Source organism: Camponotus vicinus, unplaced genomic scaffold (genome assembly GCF_025532165.1).
Source record: "Camponotus vicinus isolate PSW18456_S1 unplaced genomic scaffold, iyCamVici1.0 SCAF_5, whole genome shotgun sequence".
Taxonomy (NCBI): domain Eukaryota; kingdom Metazoa; phylum Arthropoda; class Insecta; order Hymenoptera; family Formicidae; genus Camponotus; species Camponotus vicinus.
The window spans coordinates 14,014,288-14,031,388 of NW_028141977.1; the positions used below are offsets into that span (position 1 = coordinate 14,014,288).

A 17,101-nucleotide genomic window follows, 5' to 3' on the forward strand; every position below is an offset into this window, starting at 1 on the left:
AATTTAATACAGATATAAAAATTATTGATAACAAAATTAATTAAAATCAATTCTCTTGGTAGTAACTTGTTTAAATGAAATTTAATGTAATTATACAACTATGATCGTAATACATTTGTACATACATATAGATGTAAATGTATCACGATTAAATAATTTATTCACCGTTATATATTTTATCTCTTTATCCGTTTCGACGAATAATTCCGCCCGTAATTTAGTTATACGTGCACAAAGTAAATGCGGATGTTATCACACGGAGCTTAAATAACCGCGAATGATATACAGGAAGGAAAAACGAATCACACCGCCCCGTTCGGTCGCGTTGCCGGTAATTGCGCGTCACATTATTCAAACGATCCGCGTGCGTGCGATCGCGGTGTGTTTACACGCGTTTGCGCACACGCATTTACGGACGCTGCGACAAGCGTGGGTGCACTTATGGGCCGTGAGTAACGCGCATGCATTGACGCAGGTAAATGTGGACCGTTTCGCTTATACTCGCAGGACATACGCTATTTTCGTGCATTTTGCACTTTATCTTTTCATGACAGTGCACTAAGCGGTTATTTTATGCGATCATCGATACATTTAATTTGGATAATGTAATTAAAACGCTTAAGCCATTTTCTATGTAAGCAAATTAGTTTCAAAATTTTAAAAGCGATAATGGTTTTCCGAGCGTTTTAAAAAGACAATATGTACACGAATGATAAAATACAAGATTATACAAATCCATTTTTAATCATTTCCTGCAAATTTAATATTTATTTTAAAAATATATTTTTATTATATTTATTTATAGATAATATCATTTTTAAAATTTTGAAATCAGGAAATGGCTGTGCTTTTTGCAAATTTATTTTTAATCGTTTACTTTCTGAAAATTTATAATAGATTTAATAAATTTTATTATATTTATTTATATAATTATTTTTTAAATTTTAGAAGGAGGTCATTTCCAAATAATTATTTCCAAATAAAGATTGTTGTAGTTGTTTTTCTAGATTGTAGCAATTATCCAAATGCTGTGTTTTTTAGTGCATGAAAAACTACTATCCCTTTTCATATCATTAAAAAAAATATCAGTTGTTGGTAGAAATGCTCTTACAATATTGACTCGACAAAAAAAAGAAAAAATATTTTTCAATTTCTACATAGAGAGAAAAATTCCAGTCGAATTTGCTAAATGAACGGTCACGGGCTGCCGAATCAACATTTAATTACGCGAGTCAGTTATTTCATTTTCTAGTGTAACGAGAATTTTTCCGTTCCCGCCTCGGTGCGTCCCAGCAAAATGTAATAAATCGTTTGAGTAATAAAATATTTATCTGCTGGCCGGTTACGTCTCTACCGAAAACATCTTTTTTCTCGATTTATAGCATGAGCGTCATCGATTGCCTCGCTTTTTAAGCGGAATGAAGCTCCGGCAGTATCGTAAATTTATCGTTAATTGGACGGCTTGTTGAAAAAGGAACACGAACCACAAATATAAATTTTACCGTTGAAATTTTTATTTTATTAAATAAATTAGAGAGAGAAAGAGAGCTGCATTTGTAGTATTGACAGGAATAATCAGTGCGGTTGCATGTATATCATAGCTATTTTATTTATGCATGTCGGTATAAATTTATCGAAATTTAATATTTTTATAATATATTATTTCATTTAATTATGATTTTACACATATATATGTTTGTCTTAAAAAATACATTCAGATACTTTCTCGCAATCGTAATTAAAATACATTAGATAAATATATTTATCTAATTATATATTCTAAATTCAATGAAATATATTCTATAATATATTCTATAATATTGTATTGTTAAGTCAAGCGATGTTTGATTTCAAAAATATAAATTTATTTTACACGTAATTATATTTGAGGGTAGAATAAATTATTTGTGAACTTTAAAATATTCGAGAGTTCTCGTCTGAATGATTTAAACGCCGGTGATATAAAAATCTGGTATAATTGGTAGATAATTCTCGAGACTGCTACTCATGCCAAGTTGCGTTCATGCTTCACTGGCAAAATTCACTACGCAAGAGATTCTCGTTGCCGTGTTATCCTGCAATACATTTGCGTCATGTGGTACTCGTCTTCTCGCGTACATGCGAGAGAGAGAGAGAGAGAAAAAAAGAGAGTCCGATCAATGGAAACCAAAGAGATTTCAACAGCTTCTCCTTCCTATCTTCCTTCGCTAATGAGATTAAAAAGAAATTCAATTAGTATTTTAGAATATTTAATAAATATTCAAGTAATCATTCAATGATATCAAATAATTGTAACATATAATCATGAATTTATCGCGTGAAAATGGATCTTCATAGCGCAATAATAAAACAAATATAAAATACAAATACTCATGACATTAATACTTGACAATACTTATAAGTGCTTATAAGTACTTGTTATAATTAAAATGTCACGTGTATGAAGCTAGTCTCAAGTGTAACATTTCAAGTGTTAAAAGTCTCACAAATGAACTTTAGATTTACTTACATCCAGTTCCACAGTTCCTGATAAGTTTTAATAATAGTTCGAATTCACACTATTAAGAGTGCATTTTTGAGAAATGAGATGCTAATCATGGGAGAGTAAGATACCGTCGAGTTCCTAGACACATTTTATAAGTAATTCTGACGATTAAACTCCATAAAAAATGATTTATTGTTACAAAACCCATCTAATCCGCTAAATATCATATTCTAGGCTTTATCGAGGTTTTGCATGATACAGTTGGCCTGCAACTATCATGATCAAGTATTTGAAATACAATGCTATCATATGTTGCTGAAACTTAGCATCTTCTTCCTTAAAAAAATTTAATAATGAATGAGATGATGGAATTATTATCAAAACCTATTAGGAATTAAGGAATTATGGTGGATGCAAGTATATCTGATGTTTACTTGTGATAAATGATTTTTTTATAAATAAGAAAATAAGGAAATGAGGAAAATTGTATAATATTTCTCCCTTTATTACAACGTTATTATAATATAAAAATAACATAATATTATTACTATTAATATTAAAATAACATTATAATATATACTATTGATACTATATTCGCATAAGAGTGTAATAATGTATAGCGAAATTCTGATACATTTTTCTTGATATATTTCTCAAGTATTAGAAACTAAATTCACAATACAAATGTCAATAAATCACGCAAATAATATATGTCACATAAGTGCGAAGAATCGCGATATGAAAGGATTAATCTCAAACTTGACGATACTATCGTTACTAGGCTCGATCGTATAATTAGCGCTCTCGCGCGGCGTTCTCTCGTATCCTTCCCCATCCACTAACTAAATTAACCGATTGCAACGGTACACCGTTGCGCGGCATACACACGCACGCACGCACGCACGCACACACACACGCACGCACGTAGGTACGCATATTGCGCCGACCGATCCGTGCACCGAGCCGTGCGCATATCCTCCGCATATGAACGCCGTACGTCGCGTCGCGTCGCGTCGCGTCGACCGGCCGCAATATATTACCGCGCGCAATGTCTCGTGCAATTTACGTATGATTATGCAGATGCGCCCACGTACGCCACGGTCCGTGCGACACGTGAGGGGGTCGAGGCGGGAAGAGAAAGGGCCAGGAGCGAGAGAAGGAAAGAGGAGGGTGGATTTGCGTTCTCGTCGTGGAACCTCATGTGGCGTTCCGCAAATTTTCCGCGGATATTTTTCTAAGTGGAATTTTTTTTCAATTATTGTTATATGAATATTTTTTTATCACGTTTTTCTGTCAAATTTTCGATTAATATTATACTCTCTATAGATAAAGATATATATTGTATATTGGATATTTTTTAAAAAACGCGTAGTATGTCGTGACAAAAAAAGACTGAAAATAATGCATGTAATATAGCGCCTATAAATAAGATGGTTGCATAATCGATTTTACGGTTCTCTCGCTCCTTCAGCTTCTCCTTTTCTTGTTGAGAAGCACTTCGCATTGACTGGCGGCCGAAGCGAGACTCGATCGAGTGACTCGATTAGTCCATTAATCTCGCATTTGTTGTTTATCTTACGGTATCAACAAGTTTTACGCATCAGCTTGAAGCGCTGCTCGCAAAATATGCATGCGGTTCGGTTGAAAATCGCTTATACTGCAAACTGCTTTTCGCTTTGAACGCAAGACTTAGAGTTGGAAGAAATTTCTGTTAAGAAAATAATTTCTTTTAAGAAGATTAAAAATAATAATTGACGGAAAAAATAGATTTTTAATTATTTCTATGTAAAAATAGTCTTAATATATTAATACACAAATAATTGTTTGATTTATTTATTACAAAAATAGTACAAACTTTATTTCTGAAATGTCATCTATTTTTTCTTGGACAAGAATCGTACGATATTCGTTCGCGTAATTATTTCGTCGACTTCAGTCTGCGCAAATCGGCAGAAAGCGCAGGTCGACGAACCTGCCAGAGTCACTCTCGCAGGCCGAGCACAGAAACGACATTTCCGGCGGTACGCGAAAGTAACTTTTTTTCTTCTTCTTCGGAGACGACATGTTTACTTGTATAAACTCGATGGCTAACCAATCGGGTCACGTGTGTCTGCTTAGTAGAGAACCAGCCGTGCGACGACAGTGTAATTGCCTCTTTAAAGTTAAACCTACCTAAAGCATGCTTTTCCGTCTTGGTCGTTCGCGCCTTCTCTAAACGTTCTCGGGACATTCCACAGACCACAAGGCGGGTTTCTCTGTAATTTTTTTAAGTACACATGAGCTCTTTGTAGCAAACAGAGCTTGTGGAAATTAACGAGAGGTAAATAGCGTACGAAAAGCGGAGATTTGTATCATAATTGAATAATAGTCAGATATAATAATTATTATTACAAACACAATGAAACTATTTAATCATATATATAATACATATAAATAGCACTTTTAAGTTTTGTGATTTAATGATATTTTTTTTTTAAATTTTGGAAAAGATATTTTTTTCACAATAAGAATTTTTGACAATTTTTTTAATTAAATTTTCAACACATAATTTTTTTTTAATAATTCCAATTATTGCACAATTTAATTCTTTCAATTAAAATTCTTTCAATTAATTATTTCTTTTGTATTTGTATCGACCGTTTTCTTTTTCGGAAAATTTTCAATTAATATATTATTTAAACGATACTATTTAAATTTGCATTTGAAATGTGTCTCTTTTTTCCCCCAATCGTGCTTTGCCGCAGAATAACATATTCTCGATATAATAGAATAAAATTCAATAGAATGAAATTTGAAAGAATCCTCGTTTTTTATCCATACGTTATCGTTCGCACGATGTAATACGTATCATGCATTTCGCGATAACAGGAAGAGCGGCGGCGGAGGGGAAAATACGAGCGGACACACACAGATAGCGGTCCCCGGTTGTGTACGATATACCGTGTAACCATGCGGCCCATTAATCCGCGCGTGTCGCATTGATCTATCATTGTCCTGTAGCCCACGGGTGATATACACGCATCTGAGGTTGATACATAATAGATCGCAAAGCGTGCGACCCGACACGACGCAAATAGCGGCTACGAGCGCTGAATATACGTACTAATATATGTGCACGTACACACACATAACAAACATTCTCGAATGCATGACGTTCGTGGGTCGCCCCATGTCACCGCGATATATAAAAATCCAGTAACCCAGTTCTGCCTTTAACCCTATCAGTGATACGCTGTCCGATTGTGTCGTGCATACGAATGTACCAGTACCGGATTTGCATCGGTTGCGCGGTTAAATGGATCGCGCGAGTAAAAGTGGAAAAGACATCGTCAACTGAAGATAAGAACGAAAATATCTCTAGGCATTATGCAAAAATATTAAACGATCTTGTGTTTTTACTATGAAATACTTATAACAAGATACAACGTATCAATGGAATAAAATTCGGTATCTTAATAAATAATAAATGAGCTTATTCTAAATTTGAATCTCTTTGTATTCTTAAGATAATCTTCATAAATCATAGTAAAAATCAGGTATAATCTCATTTATGTTGATAATTTTTTTTAATTCTCTTCTTGATACAAGAGAATCCTTTTGATTTGTTCTTTGATTACATATTATTTATTCCTTTATTAAAGATTTGTTTTTATTTTACACATCATCATCTGAGTTATCTTGTAAATTTAGTTTGTTAGAAAATAAAATCTGTTTATAAAAAATGTTTAGTGTTATTCATCGCTAACTGTGATTTATTCTCTTGTAACAGAATTTATAATAAATATTCTCCGATTGTTTAGTGATATTTTTTTAAATCAAAATTCTGTCAAGTCAATGGGATCATTCTTATTTTTCTAATATTATAAATTTATTATAATGAGAGATTTAAATGTAATAATTTCGGGAATTCTAGATTTTAATTTCAAAAGAGTAGAATGCGCTCAAACTAATGAAACCAATAATCCAAATTCACATAGATCAAGCTCGTAGAACGATTCTCGTACAATGATTTTGATTTGCGTGAAGTGCCTTGACCCGGAAATTAAGTTACATTTAATCCACGTTGTTATCCAATTTAATTCAATCTAAGGATCGACGTATCCGCAAATTGATTTGTGTGCTTTGTGAAGGGCACTATTTATATCGTGATATTACTTTGCAACCTCAGCAGTTGCTGCAACAGGCGGCAATCTGATCTCGCGATCTCAAGTGTGAACTTTATTTCGATAAAATTATTTTATCGACCTCGCCACGCACAGACAAAGTCGTGATCTCGCTTCCCTCACAATTTCTATTCTATGCATTTCTCCGCCACTTCGCCGCGCATAAAGTGACTATCAGGTGTATGTATGTGTCTATGTGTGTATGCGTGGTTATCCCGCTCGCGCAGAAACTAGCGGTTTGCGGCGTCGCGACCAGTTCTTGAATGAGGCTGCGACTGGACTTAGACACCGTTTGCAAAACTTGAATCCTGTACCGCAAACACGCGCAAGTTTCATTTCGAATCGAAGCGGTATTATTATTTACCTTTGTCTCTATTCTTTACTATTCGCAGAATTTCTTTATCAAGAACAATCGCGTAAAGAGAACTGGAAACACATTTTATACGAGGCTCCATTTGTTGCAAAATTTTATGACACGCGTCTCTTTTCTTATTTTATTTAAAAATTATCTAAATAATTTCATATACATGTATACGAAATTATGTCTATTATTAATTGTAATAATCTTTTATATTATACTTGCATAAAAAGAGAACGCGCACATATGTATCTTAATGAACATCGGGATCATAAAAGGATTTGAGATAGAAAAAAAAGTGTTACAGAATGTTCGGATTTCAAAGATCTCTTAGCCTTTACATAGCGCAAAATTCTCTAAGCAAATAGGCAAACACCGAGAGGACAGACGCATTGCGTTGAAAGCTTCTTACTAGCTCATTATACGGAACGCGAGGATGCATTATACAAATGTATTCCTCGATGCGTTCGAGGTAGACTTTTCTCCAGCGAAAATTTAAATGAGAATAATTTAACACAGCGCTAGAAATTTATCTCACAAAGTGACTTCCGAGTTTCACGAGGAGTTCGACGCATTTACGTCTTGCAAGTCACCATCCCTACGTTTACTATTATCCATAACATTTTTGTAGATAAACTTGGCAGGTTAATATTCATCGAGCGCGCTTATTCTGTAGTAATTTTAATTAATCCGCCAGCGAGACTGACAAATGTCGAAATTTGCGCAAGAGCTTTTGAAACAGAGAGAATATGAGGTAGAAAGAGAGAAAAAGGATAAAGCTCGTTCGTTGGTGCTTTTCAAACTCGGGAGGTCTAAACCGCGCCCTTGGTTTTAATGGCAAGCGAACTTTCCTACTCTCCGAGTTTGAAGTTCCAGGTAACTCGATTAATGGATACTCGGTTTGCCTGGGATTACTCGCGGCCGTGTAATTGAGTCTAATTCACACCGTGGCGCACCCGTGACTAATGATAAGGCAAGCATACCTGAAATTTAGTTTATCGGACTCGGACAGCTTTTTCTTTTTTCTCTCTCTCTCTCTCTCTCTTTTTTTTCGCTCCTCTTTTTCATTCATCCCTCGTTAATTCCGTAAACCCCGCGTTGCTATCGCGCGCGTTGTGATTAAGTGGCGATTTAAACTTCGTAATGTATTTAAAATAGTTTCGCGTACGCGTATCGGTTGAATTTTCGCAAGGCAATTCGCTTTCCCGCTGACAACGATCGCGATAGGCGTGACCGGTTATGGGATAATTGGCGATGGTGAAAGGGAATGACATTAACATTTTTTTCCATTTCCTTCGTGTTAATGAAATTCACGAAAAAATATATATGCGTACGAAACGATATATATTTTATGACAAACAGGAAATTGGCGAATTTAAAACTTATTTATGCAAAACAATTTTTTTTTCTTAATTGTTGTTTTCTTGGTGAGTTTACGAATTCATTCTTATTTATAGGAGACTTGATTTATTATTTTTTGTATTTTAATCATCAAGCATATCGAATATAGTTGCAATATCACTAAATGCATAAATTTATCAATATATGTATTTTTTAATTTATTCGCATAAAATATTATAAGATTAATATATTATCATTGTGCTGGTATAAATTATATATTGTAACATAAAAAAAATTATAGAATTGACGAGGAATATACCACATTTCTGACCAGATTATTAACAAAAGAAGAATAATTGCACTAAACTAACATGTACAATAGGTGTAATTTCGAAGCATGAATAACACAATTGAAGATTGTTGTTGGCGGTTGCCACCTGAAATACAAATACGGATATTAGTCACCATTTCTACACGTCTTCTAGAAATACATATAGTCGCCTTGAACACTATATTTTCTGTGGTCGACGTTACTGAATATCCATCGCGCTCTTCGAACTATCGCAAGTGTTGTCAACGAAAAAAGTACGCTAGAAATCTAAAATTACCCTGCTATTTTGCGGGATCTATTACCATGTCGTAAACATTCCATTATATTACGTGACGCAAATACGATTTTTCGTGACAGTCAAAAATATACTTAATAAATCGCGATATGTCAAAACAGTCTGCGCTCGCAAACTTGAAAACCATAGTCGATTTTATTTATATAAGAAGGAAGTCGCAAATATATACTCGAGTTGAGTGTTAAGAATAATTTTCTCGGTTACGAGAGAAACAATTTTCTCATTACGTACATTGGATATATCACATCATTGTTTAAGTGTTTCTCGTTCGAAGATTTTCGAAAGAAATAGACGTACAACGCAGGCGTCATGCGGCCGGATGTCGCGTATTAAGACGAATTAGCGTCATTTATTTAGAGAGAAAAACCAGGAGGATAATGGCCAGTCGTACGGTATAACAAGTAGCGGGTAATAACAAGGCCCGGTCTGGATCCAGTCCTTAGACAACCTCCCGCAGGCGAACCTTCGTCTATCGACCCATCTAAGGACTACCTTTAAACTTTCGCGATCTCAGCCGAACCTTGTAATCATGCGCATATCCCTTCAATTATTATGCCCATATTATCTTCAATTCGCCGGTAGTATTGTCTGCGAACATGCCGCCAGTTAATTTTGCAAAGTCGAATTTATTTGATTTCTTTCTTTTCTTCTTTTTTTTTTCAATATTCTAGCGATGCTCTTTTTTCAATGAACAGATTGTTTCCACAACGTCCCATTGTATCGTATTTTAAAAGCATAAAATAACACCAGTTGAATATAAAATTATTTATTTTTCCTCAATTGATTGTGACTTGGAAATCGAAAAATTTTTTTATACAATTAAACCACGCGTTCAGAAAAAAAATATACAATTTAACATATAATACATAATGATCGTTAACGTCCAATGTAAGCGTTTTACAGGATCGCAAGATCCAACAGTTTATACGCGAGCATCTGATAAATTGCGAGACTTTACGAAACGTCCCAATTAATGAGCTCGTTAAGAACGGCGCGTTATTAATTTCGAGCAAGTCGCGAGCGAGTCGCAGGTCACAAAGACAACAGGAATTCCCTCGACGCGATCGCGCTCGACAATAATTTCTCATGGAATTGCGGGGATCGCCGCTGCGTATGCATTACCTGTACGGCGTTCAACCCACGCAATACTCTTTTGCCACCCGATATATACGAGCCATTGTCTCGGAAACTCTCGTTATGGCTGCGCGATGTTGAAATTACGGGCGGATCCGTGGCGCGCGATGCAGAGGTATTATTTGCTAATATTCTCCTGGACGAACGAATCAACGAACGATTCTCATCGCTGGATTATCAGCTCGCAATTAAAAATGAAACATGGAAAATCGCGAACAAAACGCGCCATTCCACTCGCAACGTCCGCGAAATTCTCGTTACTTAGTGCATTTTCGACTCAGCTCGCACGTGAGTTAATTACCGGTGCAACAATCCTGCCAGGAAATTATCCTGTCGTCGTAAATTATGGTAGAGCGTAGATAAAGTTCGCATGCAAACTAAATGGCGCAGGATGCGATAAAAGTGCAGCAGGAAGCAATTCACAAATTGCGACTTGCAAAAGCGCGCTCGTCGTTGTTATTCAATCTCCCTTCCCATACGTTATTTGACATCATTCTTATATGTATGTGTAATTTTTGTAGAATTTGTATATGTCGTTATCGTTATTGTGATATGCAAATTATTGTCTTTTCCCTCGCGCGAAAATGTTTTTCACGTTGAAGTTGATTTTCGTATGAATTTTTCATTCCGCGATACGATAAAAAAAGAATGACGCGGATGTTTAATGAGCACGGTAGATGTTTAACGTGCACGTGTTATAGTCAGAAATTGGTCGCCACGCGCGTGCAACAGCGTGCGAATAACAATTGCAGATGTGTGATTCACGCGTCATTAACGGCTGCGGCGCGATAATGCAACGCACAATTGTCCGCAAATAGATACCGGCGTGCCGTATCTAAAATCGTATATATTAGCGTATGCGAAAAAGCTATATGTGGTCGTATCGCATTATCCGATGAATTTCGATTAAGACAAAGCGCGGAGCGAATTCTGGATGTAACTGTGTATTTATAACACTGAACATTTGTGTCTCTATTTTGATTTCGTGCGTATTTGATCATAAAAACCGGAAATTTCGCTTTAGACAAATAAAATATAAATAGGTAAATATAAATGAATATACAAAGATATTTGTATGTATGAGATAGAAAATAGGGAGAGAGGAGAGAGAGAGATGTATATAAATTGTTACATCTATATATGTGTATATAAATTTTACTTTTAATATATTACAAATTAATATGAAATAATCATTTATCTGCATGTTAATTAAAATGCTATTTGAAATCCAGTTAATTTATGAGTTAAAAATAAATATTTTAAATATGTATTTCGCTTGATATATATGGACTCTAAATAATCAATTGAAATAATAATTTTTTTGTACGTGTAACAAAATATTTAGATATTATTTTTCTCACGATTTACATCTCTTAGATCCGATTTTATTTATGTTTTCATTAAATCATACTAGTTATTTTAAATTAATATTAAAATTAATTATTCTTCACATAAATATCACTTTTGTAATTGTTTCTGTTTGATCATTTTTCTTATTTTATTTTCTTTGCTACATAATATATTTATTCGAAATAATACAAGAATCTGCGATCATTTTAAATTTACATGCATTTTCGATAATTCTATTAAAATTATTATTTTAATTAATAATCACAATTATTGCGTTCCATATTCTATGCATAATTGTAACTATCATTCTCATCTATAAGGAAAATAAATAAATTTTCAAAAATTATATTATCTAAACGGTTGTGTTTAGTAATTTGCGTCTGAAACATGTCCACTGATTTTCATCGATGCACAAATGAAATATGAAACATTACAAGACTTCACAGTCAATTCATTAAAGATAATGCATTATACACCGTGGCACTATGGCGAAGCGGCGCATTACCGGCATTTCTATGCGAAGAGAAAGGTATCGCCGTCGACATAAATCTTGGCGCAAAGCACACGCATAAGCATGTATCCGCGCGCATAATCGTGGCGCGCAAGAAAGCACTCTCCACGCCTTTCTTCCTCGGGTTCTCTCTTTCTGTCTCTAACGATCGCCGACGTCGACCGCGTGTCATGCGGTGTATTATTATAGCAGCGTTGTGTTGAGCACATCCGCTTGGTATATTCCATAAACAATATTCAACTTGAAGCGGTCGGGACGCGAAGTAGTAAAGCCCGTGAAATTGATTTTATCATCCGGTGGCGTTTTAACTGATCATTTAGGGTAGAATATGGAAGGTGGAAATATGCGAAATTTATATGCGATATTATATTCAGATATCCAGTATTGGATTTTAAATTATAACCCTGTTAAAAATATCCACTTAAATTTTGAAAGAGATCCGCTTCAATTAAAAGGGAGATGAGATTTTTCTATTTATTTGTAATAAGAAGTAAGTTTAAAGTTTAAACTATAATTTTGAAAAAAATTTTAAATTATTATCTGAATGGATGAAAGCCAATACGTGAAAGAAAATGTGAAGAGAGAGCGAGAGAGCATGATACATTTTCTCTCCCCCTCTTTCCACCCTCTCTCTCTCTCTCTCTCTCTATATATATATATATATATATATATATATATATATATATATATATATATATATATATATATATATATATATATATATATATATATATATATTCAGAGATAAGACATTGCGCGAGCTGAACGTGGAAGTTTGCGAATCCCTTTGCGTCGGCAGATAGTACCGTGTTGTATTTGAAATCCGAAGTTTCGGGATGCTAGCTGCATCTGTTCTTGCAGTTTCTGCTAGTCGGAATATTCGCGTGACAGAATTTAACATCGCGAGCGATGCTTACTGCTGTTTATCTTTCCGAAGTAAAATTACGTAAATCGAGAATATATACATATATATATACATTCCGTTTCGTCCGCATCTCATCAGTGTTTCTTCGCAAATAGAATTAATTTCTCATTAATTAACGAGCGTGTCAACTGTGAAACTCGGCGCAAAAAGATACGAATACAGAATTTCTCGATTAATATAAAGTATGAATGTACAATAGAAAAATTATGAGACGTTATGTATCGTAATTGCAATAATGACTAATTGTAAGTATTAAGAAAATATTTTTTGATACAACATTTATAATATAAGCGAATAAAAATACGACATACATTTCTAATTGTCAAAGAACAATTAGTATGAATTGAAGAAGAATATTTTATAATAAAAATAATAATATTGTAGTTTAACTTAATTTTTAAAAAAGTGACTGATTATTTTTTATCTTAATGTGTTAACTGTGTCACGTAATAATTAATTCTATTTTTAGTATTTAGTTATTTAAAATACTTTAAAAAGATTTCAAAAGAGTGTCATTTATTAACTGCGATAAAATTCATTCTTTAAAATTGTTAGAAAATTTTCTACAAATTATTATTAATAATTATTAATATAAGTATTCAAGTACTCAAGTATACAATTGCAAAACAAAGAATTAGAAAATTTTGCGAAACTTAATGATTAACAAAGATGAATATCGTTGACATTCTACGGATCCTTGGCAAGTCGTTACCTTGAGCAAACACGGGATTTCATCGACCGAATTGCGCGAGGAAACGTTTAAGTAAGATGAGGTCAATAAAGCGCCTCATTAATACCGAGGAAACACGTACGTCCCGGCGACTTTGACAGTAATAACTGATGTAAACGAGCGTCTGCCACGATGACGACGACGACGGTTTAATGACAGCTGCACCGAGGGGACGGACAAAATACGATGCATTCGCTAAGTTATCGTTATTCGCCCTAATTATCTCATTTAATTATCGCGAATTATTGGACCGCCCGCGTCTCGCGTTCGAAACGATCTCGACACCCCTTATATTCGCCGATATGGAGTCGGCGATGAGTGACCGCGTCGACGATCGATCGATCGATCGATCAATTTACGATTTCTCTCCGCCTTTCCCTGCCCTTTTCTTACACGAGGTCCCCCTTCGCTCGCGCGTTCTTCGTCTTCCTCCTCGAGCGCTTTAGGTAAGATCGCTATCGCGCTTCTATTGTCTAAATAATGACGACTCGTAAGAGCGAATGGTTGTGTCGACGTGTACGTGCACGATCGGCGATTTAGCATCGTTCGTCGGACATTGAAAGATGACGCCAGCTCAAAGTGACGGCGATATCGACGGATTATATCAGGCCACATCTGGCGCAAGAGTGTAGTAAGACTTGCATTGCTTCGTCATTTTTAAGCCTTATGATTATACTATTATAATCACATGTGGATAGTGTACGTATGATATAATTTGAATTATAAATATGTATTATTTTTATTAATGACAGCCCTGAAAGCGTCAATTTCCTTATTATTGCCGATCATAAGATAGCTACGTATAAAATCATGGTAAAATATTCAAACAAAAATTAAACTACATATTGTATTATGTATCATACATATATTTTATTCATTATTTAATCATTATTAATGATATATTAATAATAATGATATTAATGATATTTTATATATATATATATATATATATATATATATATATATATATATTCATATACATATATGAATAATAATTAATTATATCATTATACATGTATAATTGTGTTATATATATTATTTATACTTACCTAACGCGATTTATGTATAACATTTTACGAAATATTTTGTATCATGTATGATTATATCAGATTCAATTTAAAGTCATGATACAGCCATATAAAATCATCCTTAATCTTCAATCTGAAGCAAAATGAAGACGTAAAGCGCGCATAAATCTGTTGTATTATATTTAAATAATACATAGACGAGAATAAATAAAGGCAGACGGTTGGCAGGCGGCAGTAACAGGAACTTGAGCATTTATTCCGCCGGCATGCGTTGGACGTGTGGCGTTTATCGCGTCGCATTAAAGATCGATCGTCCGATAGTATAGGTGGCTTCTTCGCGAAAGGATAAAAGTGCAGACGTGCGCGCTCCACTTAGAATGCAAAGTAACGCGCGCACGTTTGTTAATGGACGCGGCGTTTCACGGAATTCACGGCCGAATTAATTTCGATCGGGAATCAAACTGTCATCGATCAGCTGTCGTCGAACGTAAACCGCAATATTCCGCTCCTCTTTTCGCGGCGCGATCGCGTCGATCGTCGATTCGCTCGCCGAAGGCGCGGCCTGCGAATGCAGATGCGCGAAATATACACGCCGTATGCAGAAGGTGCAGCGAACACTCGGAGGCGACGGTGAGTCACGCAGCGTGACATTTGACCCCCACCAATGCGTCGGTCGTCATCGCGTGGTGCATCCAGGGATTCTCAAGCGAGAATACGAATCGGGACACAGTGTATACAATAATATAAGCTGATCGATCATGCTTACGATCGCGCAGATTCTTTGAGTAATTTCCAGATGATTTTATAACGAAAACGTCGAGTCATTGATAATTTACAGACGACTAGAAAAAGAGGTATGTAATAAAGAACTTCCTCATAAATTAAACTTTGCGATGATGACGAATTCTCATTCAAGAATATTTTCCAGTTGATCTTAATTTAACGGAACCGTGATTTAAGACTTAATCTCATTCCCCGAAATATCTGATGGATTTAGTCAACAAAACGATGATGTTCATAGTTTTAGCTAGTTTAAATTAGTAAGTATATATTGAACTCGATCTCTCTCCCATCCGTAGATAGAATGTCAGACAGTGACTAAAAATATCGCGCATGAAAGGATAGACAGTTCAATCAGACCATCATGGTAGCTGTCAACTTCCGTTAAATGTTCCCATCCGCTCCCTCTCTCGGTTCTCTTACTCGGACTTTTCATTGCTTCTACTGGAAGACGTGAGACTTAACGACCTCGCACGTTGGCCGATCGCCAAGAGCAAACTAGAATCTCAGAATCATGCCTTTCCGTTATGGTCTTCTTGACTAACTTATAGCGTCTTCTTCATTTATCTTACCCATGATTTTTTTTTATACACGAATAATCAATGAAGACGCGTCATACATTGATTACATTATCAAAACTTATATAGCACGATTTGCTTCTTTCGAAAAATGAGGAGATATAACGTAATTGCATTATATTTATCTAGATTTGTCAAATCAATAACAGCAACTTTTTAATATAATATTAAATAATATTAGCTAACTCTAAAATTTAAATATTGAAAATAAATATATACTAGCAAGAAAAAAGAATATATATAATATTTATTATGATATATAGAGATTATATAAAAAGCAAATTCGTCACAATGTAAACACAAGTACAAAATAAGTAAATTAACAATAAGTCGAACTAAATGAGCGAGTTTTTAATTTCAAGCCAATATACCTTTGTAATCAATTCCCAATCATTACGATACTATCAGTAAATAACGTTACGAGTAGATATTTCTCTACTTGCATTCTATATCCACAGAATTTTCGAAAATTAGAAGAGAAAACGCACCAAAAAAAATTTAATAATCTCGTAATTATGCGCGATAAATTCCTGAAATCATTCTCTTTTTCAATTAAATGTGAATGAATCAGAAGTCATTGTTATTATATTGTAGATATATGTGTAATACGATTGCGTAAATCGTATTGGGCGTCTAGAACGCGCACGTGTGTTACCGTATCAATGAGACAATCGACCAAGCTACCTATCCGCCTAGCTGAAGAATCATAAACGGAGAAACGAGAGAGGAAGCAGGCTTCCTCTCGGAAGCCTCGAGACCATTTCCACGAAGAGGATTCTAATTACGACCGTGGATGATATCCCGTTTTCCCTGCGTTCATCTTTCTTCCCTTCTCTCTTCCCTCTTCAGCCTCTCGTTCGACTCATACCCGTAGAATCGTATCGAGAACCGAATCTCTCCCTCCCTCTCTCCCTCTCTCTCTCTCTCTCTCTCTCTCTCCCCTCGTCTCCTCTTTCTCTCTCTGTCTATCTATCTACCTATCTATCTATCTATCTAGCTATCTATCCATCTATCTATATGTCTTTTCTCTTCTATCTTCTTCCGACACGAACTCGTCGGATGGATTGAGTTTCGGTCGATTTTTTTTTTCTT

General features: G+C 34.9%; 1 protein-coding gene across 14 annotated transcripts in view; it reads left to right on the plus strand.

Moving 5' to 3' along the window:
• The window catches only part of Scalloped (TEA domain transcription factor 1 homolog scalloped), a 157,810-nt gene that overhangs the window by 81,245 nt on the left and 59,464 nt on the right, over positions 1-17,101 (plus strand). The window lies entirely within an intron of this gene.